We start from the raw sequence: 8448 nt of genomic DNA on the forward strand, positions 1-8448 counted from the left end.
AGTATATGCTCATTTGGCCATACATCGAAGCTTGATTTCCGATGGAGGAGAGTTTGGCTCTGAACAGATTTCTGGGTTCACTCGGGTAATATCCTTCAACTCTAGAGAGGATGGGCTATAATAGATTTTTTCCTCTGAAATGAACCATCCTTTCTGATCTATCACTGGACGCACTTCTATGAGCTGGTATGTGGGCCGTTCAAACATTGGTTGATCCTTTTTGTACAGTTGTCCTTTTTGGTCTACATAGTGTGCATATGAATTATGTGTGCCATACAATGGTAACATCATTTTGTTTGATGTGTCCCTTAGACTCGTGAATGATTGCATACTTGTGATAGTGGATGCAAAATCATTTGCAAATTTAACAGTCTTTTCAACCTTTGGTGATATCTCAACACCTTGACTAAATTCATCCAAGAATTTGTTGTTCAAAGGATCAATTTTAGGCTTTTTAGGTGCCTGTGCATTTTTATGCCCATTTTGAACTTGCAATGTTTTTACTTGTGCTTCTAATGGTAATGCAGGATCATCTAATTGCATTGAAAGTGACAAGTTAAATTCACTTACATCGAGATTCACATTTCCAATTTTCTTTGTACCATGCTTGGCAGTTGATGTATCCCTATTGTTGTCAGGATTTCTTGGACAATCTTCAGAAAAGTATCCACCTTTTCATCCACAATCTGAGCAATACGCCATGACTGGTGGTATTTCAATCGGTTCCGTCATGTCAAGATCTTGCTGAGAAGTTTCTGCTGCTATGCTTGCTAAGTTGCCGGCATCTTCTTTCAAAACATTGAGCATCAAGTTGTAGACTGCTCCATCTTGACCTTTGTACCGTCTTTGGATTGGTTCTCCAATTAGACTGGCTTCTATTGGCTGATCTGTTGGATCTTGCAATTCTGGTTCTTGACTGTAGATCTGACCACTGTAATCCATGTACAAGGACCCTGATTGCATATACTGGCTTCTATTAGCTGATTTGTTGGATCTTGCAATTCTGGTTCTTGACTATAGATCTGACCACTCTAATCCATGTACAAGGACCCTGATTGCATATGCACTAAATGCATGTTTTGCGGACTTATGCAGATTTCTGGATAAACACTCGGGTCAATGTTTTACACTTCTATCTGCACCTCGTCTTTGAGCTTGCAATACCTGGCTCCACTGAAGTCTGTGAACATCTGGGAGTTCTCTGAATCTGGCCTGACTCTGATAAATAGGATCTTGGCTCCCATTTTGCTTTTGCTGCTCATCAAGTATCTATGGCCTTCTGAATCTGTGTACAAAAATTTATCCCCATTATAGCCATATAGTTGTAAAATCTATTATTAGAATGCACACACACTTGATTTTAGTGCACACACGCTTGAAATTGACCATCCAAGCATGCAATTAACTCCATTAGGCACCCAATTAGTAACCTACAATCACCAATTAGCAATTGAAACTTGTCAAATTCATGCGCCACCCATTCTTAAAAATTTCGGCATCACGACGGCGTGAAAACAAAAAATCACAAAATTTTCAATCCCTAACATCACATTGCATTGCATCAACATAGCATAGCATGACATTGCATCAACATTACACTGCATCATGGTGGGATTTCTACACAATTCTACACATCGTTAGATTCTAAGGAGGTTGAGAATACCACCTTAATTACCTTTGCATTGAAGATCAATTGAATGGTCGAATGCTTCAATCCTTCATAGCAAAGTAGTAAGTTAGCAAAAATTACTCAAATTAACAAGGGATTAGTGGGAAATTAGAGTGTGTAAAACACACAATTGGCAAGATAAGGTCACACATTAGGGAATTATGAACACAATGCTTCATGCACACACATTCAAAATCCACAAAAACATAAACACACAAGTGAAATTAGTGAGGGAACGCATTCGTTTATACCACAATTACACTAGCGTAGGCCATCATCCGCGGCAATGGTGCCAAATGTTGGGGGTTCCATCATTGCAATAGCTACAATGACCGACAAAATTGTCAATACGGAGGGATGAGCTACCCGGCTAGGGCATGGAAACACTCACACGGTTAGTGAGCTAATCGTGGAAACACAAATGGTTAACTCTACGAAGTGAGCTTCTCGGCCTATGGAAGAGAGAAGCCGCAATGAAGGGCAATCTCCATATCCACTTCTCTTCACCTCTAATCAATCCAATCACACACACTACGATTGCAAGACGCACACAACACTAATCCTATCATGCAACACACTAATCACAAGCACACACACATAGATCTATCGAACACCACACTCTAATCAAACCTACATGTACACACAAGCAAAAGGGGAAATCACACAAGATTAGAGGGGGATTAACCACTAATTAGTTAAAATCTAGTTAATCTAATCATCATAGGAAATCATAAGAAGTAAAACAGAGGCATAGTGAGAAAGAATGAATCATTGATTAGTGTTAATCAAGTCTCATGAGTAAGGAAAAGCTCAAGGACTCCATAGCCAAACACCTCAAGAGCTCTCACCAAAGAGTGTTGTCAACAAATGAGCTTCAGAACCCTAATTTCTTTTACACAGTGTCGTATGTACCTTGGGTAAAAATATACAATGTCCGGCCGCCCAAGGCCTTTAGGGCTCACCACTTACTGAATATGTAACCTAAGCACAGTAAGTGACGTATTCTTTACAACTTGGAACTCCCATTGAGCTCGTAACAAATTAGAATATTACAATGGCTTGAAATAAATCGGGAATTTCCAATACGTGACCATTTTGGAAAAACGTGGAAAATGTTAACTCCAATCTTTACTGCTTCTTTGCATTCATCCTCAATGTGCATTCGTACGTCTTCGATCTTTAGCAGCTTCTGTTAACTGACGTTGACTCAGTTAACAAAGTATATGCAACATAGCACATGTGTCCAATAGAAGGGATTTTATATTCTTGTAAAGTTACAAAACATGTGTAGATAAGGCCTACAAGGGGTAACTTTAAATCATTTTTGTGAACACATGTGATATAGGAAAATTTTACATAGTGAATGCCTCGAGGCCTTTGAACGTAGAGAAAAAATGGGGGGGTTGCTCTGAGTACATAAAACACTACACCTCTATCTCATGGACATGCATTTAAAAAAGGCCATGTTTGCCATTTTAAGGCCCTAGGGACCCTCAACAAGAGGGGCCACAAGGGTGCGCAAAATGGTAAAATAGGGTTCCCTCACGTGCGCCCTTCGATGCAAACACAGTGGACAAGCAAATATGTATGTTTTTGGTGTGCGGAGTATGTGGGGGAGGAACACGATTTGTGTTTTCCATGAGCACCATGGCAGCTGTTGTGTGAGGAAGCAAAGGATGAAAAGAGAGAGGGAGGAAGATGGGAGGAGAGAAGGGGCCAGGGGGGGAGAGGGAGAGAGAGGGGAAGAGGAGGAGGAGTGAAGGGGGCAGGGAGGGAGGAGAGGGAGAGAGGAGGAAGGAGGAGGAGAGAACAACCGTTTTTTTTTTTTTTTGGGGGGGGGGGGGGGGGGGGGGGAGATTTTGAAAAAGTGGACTTTTAGTGCTTGTAAGTTAGAAAAAAGGTGAAAATTTTATATTTTGATATGTATACATGTCCGGGGAGGAGTTTTAAGTAAAAAATAAGTAAAAATGACTTTTTTTTTAATCAAAGTCAAATTTGGGCTCTTAGTGACCATTTTGGCTTGACATCCCTATAATGACTGTATATGGATCTTGAACCCTGTTGTTCATGCTGAGGCCCATTGTCGGTGTAGTCCAGTTGTAGTATCAGTGGCTATCCACATATAACCACCTAATTCCTTTTGAGATCCTTAAAAACCATTTTGGCTCGACATCAATTTGCACAATAAGCTAATATAATGGCGTGCATCTTAGTATAGGCAACACCTTTTCTCTCTGCTTTCTTTATGATCACCTTCTAACAACCACCAATGATTTTTTGTTGTACAAGGAAGTTCATAAAGCAAAACAATAAACCTTTTTCTTTCTAGTACATACTACAATTGAGAGGAGGGATTTTCTTTATTAAAAAAAAAATATAAGCGTGCTTTTGAATTAATAAGAGAGTAGACAAAAATATACATGTCGGGAGCCCAAGGACGGGGCTTTGTGATGGGCATGGAGTGATGATACAAGGTTCAGTAATAGAAGAACGAGCTCGTGCCTTGCCCCATAGTCCATTAATTCTTTAAAAATAATACACTCATAGGTCTACTCAATGGCCCCCACCCCCCCCTAGACACACTCAAGTGACAAAATAAGGGTGATTGGGCCCCCTTGGGCATTGAGATAGGAAGGATTCAATGCCTCCCAAAAAATCATTTGAAAATTCAAATATGGCATTTCTTGCATTAAGCATTGGCTCTTGGTTTTCTATACCGCTTTAAATGGCATAAGAATTTATCACTAGAAAAATCTTCCCTCTTGAATTACCCCATTTGCATGGAGTTCCCAAACCTCTCCCTAAAATACAGAGAAAATCTCAAGGTGACTGGTTGTAAGCTAGTGAAAGTTTTAGGTGGCAGATCCCTTAAAGAATATAACCCATCTTGGCATCCCCCAATCTTTATTGAGATGGATATCTCAAACCCTCTCCCCATTGTGTGCCATTGATGTTTGTAGCGATGATGGAGAATATTTTGAGCAACAACTACTCTACACATTTCCCGCTCATTCTTGTTTCCAATGTGGATTGAAAGATCGCTTTTTCAAGGACTACCTATGGAATAACCTCCTTAGGCCCCCCAAGAGACCAAACAATAAAAAGATCAATCAAATGATAGCAATGGCCACAAGGCCCCTCCATCCTAACACCTCCCACCTATCTGGCCCTAAATCATCCCTCTAGCCTAAACTTGCCTACTCTCACAAGATGCCTCCAAGCAACCCAAGTAAAAATGAGACTAGCAAAACCCTCAAACCCCCTGCAAATTGGTTTTTTGTTCCTTCCAAAATGGGAGAAGTTTCTAATGGAAGACTCTCAAGCTATGTTGTCTCATGAAGACATTGACTCTATCCTAGAAACCAAATCACCCATTTGGATAGCAGAACAAGAGAAGCCACCCACCCATCCGAGGTAAGCAAGCTTGAAAAGAACGACAACAACAACTCAAAAAGGTCCAAATAAAATTCATATACTAGAATATTAGAGGGCTCTAGAATGTCAATAGACTCTCCAAGGTGGAATCCAAGTATTTGCTTCATATTGTGGGTTGGTTGGTAAAGATATACTATTGAAGATCTAACATTTCTCCCAATTAATCATTCTTGCCATATTCACTTTTTTGGTTGAGGTCGTCACTTCTTCTTTTTATACGACCTTGTCTTTCTATCATGTGTCTTTGAATTCTTTGAGTTAGTGATGAGTAGACATTTTGGCAACCATACGTACCTTTCTTGACCTTCATAGAAGCCTTGTTAATGCAAGATATACTATGAGGCTATCGAGCTATGGCCCTTGACATAAATTGTGGCTGACTTGGAAGCCCCAATACCAAAGTGTATTTTAAATGACATAGTGCATTTTATGAACTTGCCATCAGAGTATCTATTTTGTAGCCTCCATAGAGGGTTTCAAACCCGTCTCTCATGTTATAATGGAATTGGCCTATTAACTTGAGAGTAGCGGAAATTAGAGAGAGAACTTTTGTGAAATAACTTTGTGAGCATAGCGGGTTAACATAATTGATGGTAGAAACATAAAATAGCATTTAGTTAACTTGGCATGAACAACACTTTTGCAAGAGAGAGAATTTAGAGAACATGACAACAATTGAGGACCGGGTTTATGTGGAGCCAGTCCCCCCTCCAATAGGCATTTGTATTATGATTTCTCCCATCAAGAGAGACTTGTTACAATACAATCTTTGTGTTCCTTGTGACCTAGGTGATGCAATGAAGATGGAAAGCTTCATGCATCACGAGCATAACATAAACTTTGAAGAAAGCATTAACTATCCCAAGCCTCAGTCCCAAGACCTCAAATGCCTTCGAAGGTGGAGAGAGCTAGCAGGGAATGAGGGTAGGGAAGAGGAAGAAGAAACATTTCATAGGAAAAAGAATTAGTTCCTCACTTATCCTCACTCTTCTTGCTAGCATACATAATAGCATAGTAATGAAGATGGAGAAGATGCCAAAATTAAGCATTGAAGCATGGCTATTGGTTGGATTTTCATCCCATAGCCAAGAGTGTTGGTGTAGGCTCTCAACCTCTCTACTTGTTTGGAGAAGGAGAGGGAGCTCTTGCACTTTGCACTTCACACAATGAGTGTGTGTGGGAGATTATACCCCCTAAGCAGGCCCCTAGCTTCCTTGGTCGACCCCCCTTGTCACTCATGCTTGAAGCTCATTGGACCCCTACAGGCCTAGCCAATCACAAGCAGGAGGTAAATCAAGTAACAAAGGGTAGCCTTGGGACAAGTGTCCCCCTTTACCCTTTGAGAGATAAAGGACTTGATAAAATCTAAAACAATTAATTAAATATTCTAAATTATCATTGACCCCTTGGGTGGCCAACCAATAGGCTTCAAGCACACCATGAGGACAACATGAGGATGAACTTGACAAGTGTCCCTTTTGCTTTCTTTGCACCAAGCTTGCCTTGAGTGAGTGTGTGGGTGTTCTCTCTCATACCCCTCTTGTAGAGCTCTCCCCCTCCTTGTAAGGAATGGTGTTGGATTTTGTACACCTCAAGCCGCTCAACCTTGGGCCCGGTTCCCACCACAATCTTGGCCCTTAAGCCCCTCTTGGGCCGGGTCCCCCCCTCAAGTACAACCCTATCATATCAAGCATGACAAGCACCTCAAGCATCCCAGTCATCAAGCACCTCAAGGACCTCAAGCATCTCAATCATAAAGCACCTCAAGCACCTTAGTCATCAAGCACGACAAGCAACTCAAGCACCTTAAGCTTGGGTCGGGTTCCCACCTCAAGCTCAGCCCTAGCTTACCTAAGGTCAAATGACTTTTACACTAACTATTGGAGGTCTTCAATGAAGCTAACCCTAAGGTCTTATGCTCCATTGGTTAGCCTTGCTCTTTGATAGACCATCTCTCATTTGGGCCCCTTTATCATTGGCCCCGTGTTGAGATAGATCTATAAGCACATGTCTATATCTTAACCCTTGTTCATTTATTCTCCCACATTAAATGATCAGTTTAACATGAGAAAATCATTTGGGTTGGTTAGATATTAAATTTTATGACACATGTGGTCATAAACTATGATTCACTCTAACAACTTCATATCATGAGCATTTTATTTCCCTTTTTCTTGTAGATTCATGGCTTGAGAGCTACAAAAACATTTCAGCATCAGCTGGCAACATACATAGGAGGCTTCTATGGCACGAGAGTTGCACAAAGGACCCTTTTACAATCCATAGGGGATTGTTTCCATTGAAAGCATGGTGTTCTTATCTTGGAGTACTGTTGAGCAAGCTCAAAGTACTTTTTAAAAAAAACAAGTGTAAAAGGTCTCTCTTTCTCTCTCGCTCTCTCTCTCTCTCTCTCTCACTCTCTCAATTGCTCCAAGTTTAATTCTAAAAATTAGATGGTTGTTGGTTGTAGGTTTCAATGGGACCCAATGAATTCAAAAGGTGGTAATGGATATGATTTGGCAACCCTATTAGAAATTTTTCATGTTGAAAGCTCAAACTGGAGCGTACAAATTGATAGCATGGAAGCTAGAGAACATTAACGTTCATATTGCACTTCCAAGAATACAGAGAAACATGTAAAAGAAGCAGCAGAGAAATTGCTGGTCGATGGCAAGAGTGTTGAAGCAAATAAGACCATAGTGCTAAAGATATGCATGACTATTTTTCTTGCTTTTAGAGGTATACAGGAGGTTTGGACATAGCAAGCCAAAGGAAAGTTCTACAACAACTCATGATTCAACCTTGTATTGTTAGGCTACAAGATGCATTAAGCTAGATTGAGTTCAGATTACTTGCAAATGTGAGGCACACTTTAGCTTAGATGAAGCAACCTCATTCAGTAGATGAGATGCTTGTCAAGAGTTCTGAAATTTGGATGTTGATGAACTCAAGGGATGGAGACCCGAAGGATATAAACTTCAAGTAGAAAAGATACCTTAGTGTTAATAAAAAAACTTTATCACAAGCTAAGCTACCTTTGTCTAGAAAAAATGAAGATAGGTTTCCTATCTTCATGTGTCGCAGAAGCTCCAACTCAAGCCATTTAACAAGAGATATGAATGATTTTGTTGTCTCCTTCTCAATTACGGAGACAACGGATTCCCCCAACAAGAAGAACATATGGGATAGGCACATATGTGCAACATTCAATCCATTTGTTGGATGAGCCTCAGGTATATATTTCATTACATCCAAGGTGTTCTGGTACATAGGTCAATTCTTAGAGGTGGTAATAAGTTATAAAATAATGGTTGATGATCCATATTTCCTAGTAATTCAAAGCT

The sequence above is a fragment of the Adiantum capillus-veneris genome, chromosome 23 (assembly GCF_014529385.1).
Source record: "Adiantum capillus-veneris isolate H3 chromosome 23, ASM1452938v2, whole genome shotgun sequence".
Taxonomy (NCBI): Eukaryota; Viridiplantae; Streptophyta; class Polypodiopsida; order Polypodiales; family Pteridaceae; genus Adiantum; species Adiantum capillus-veneris.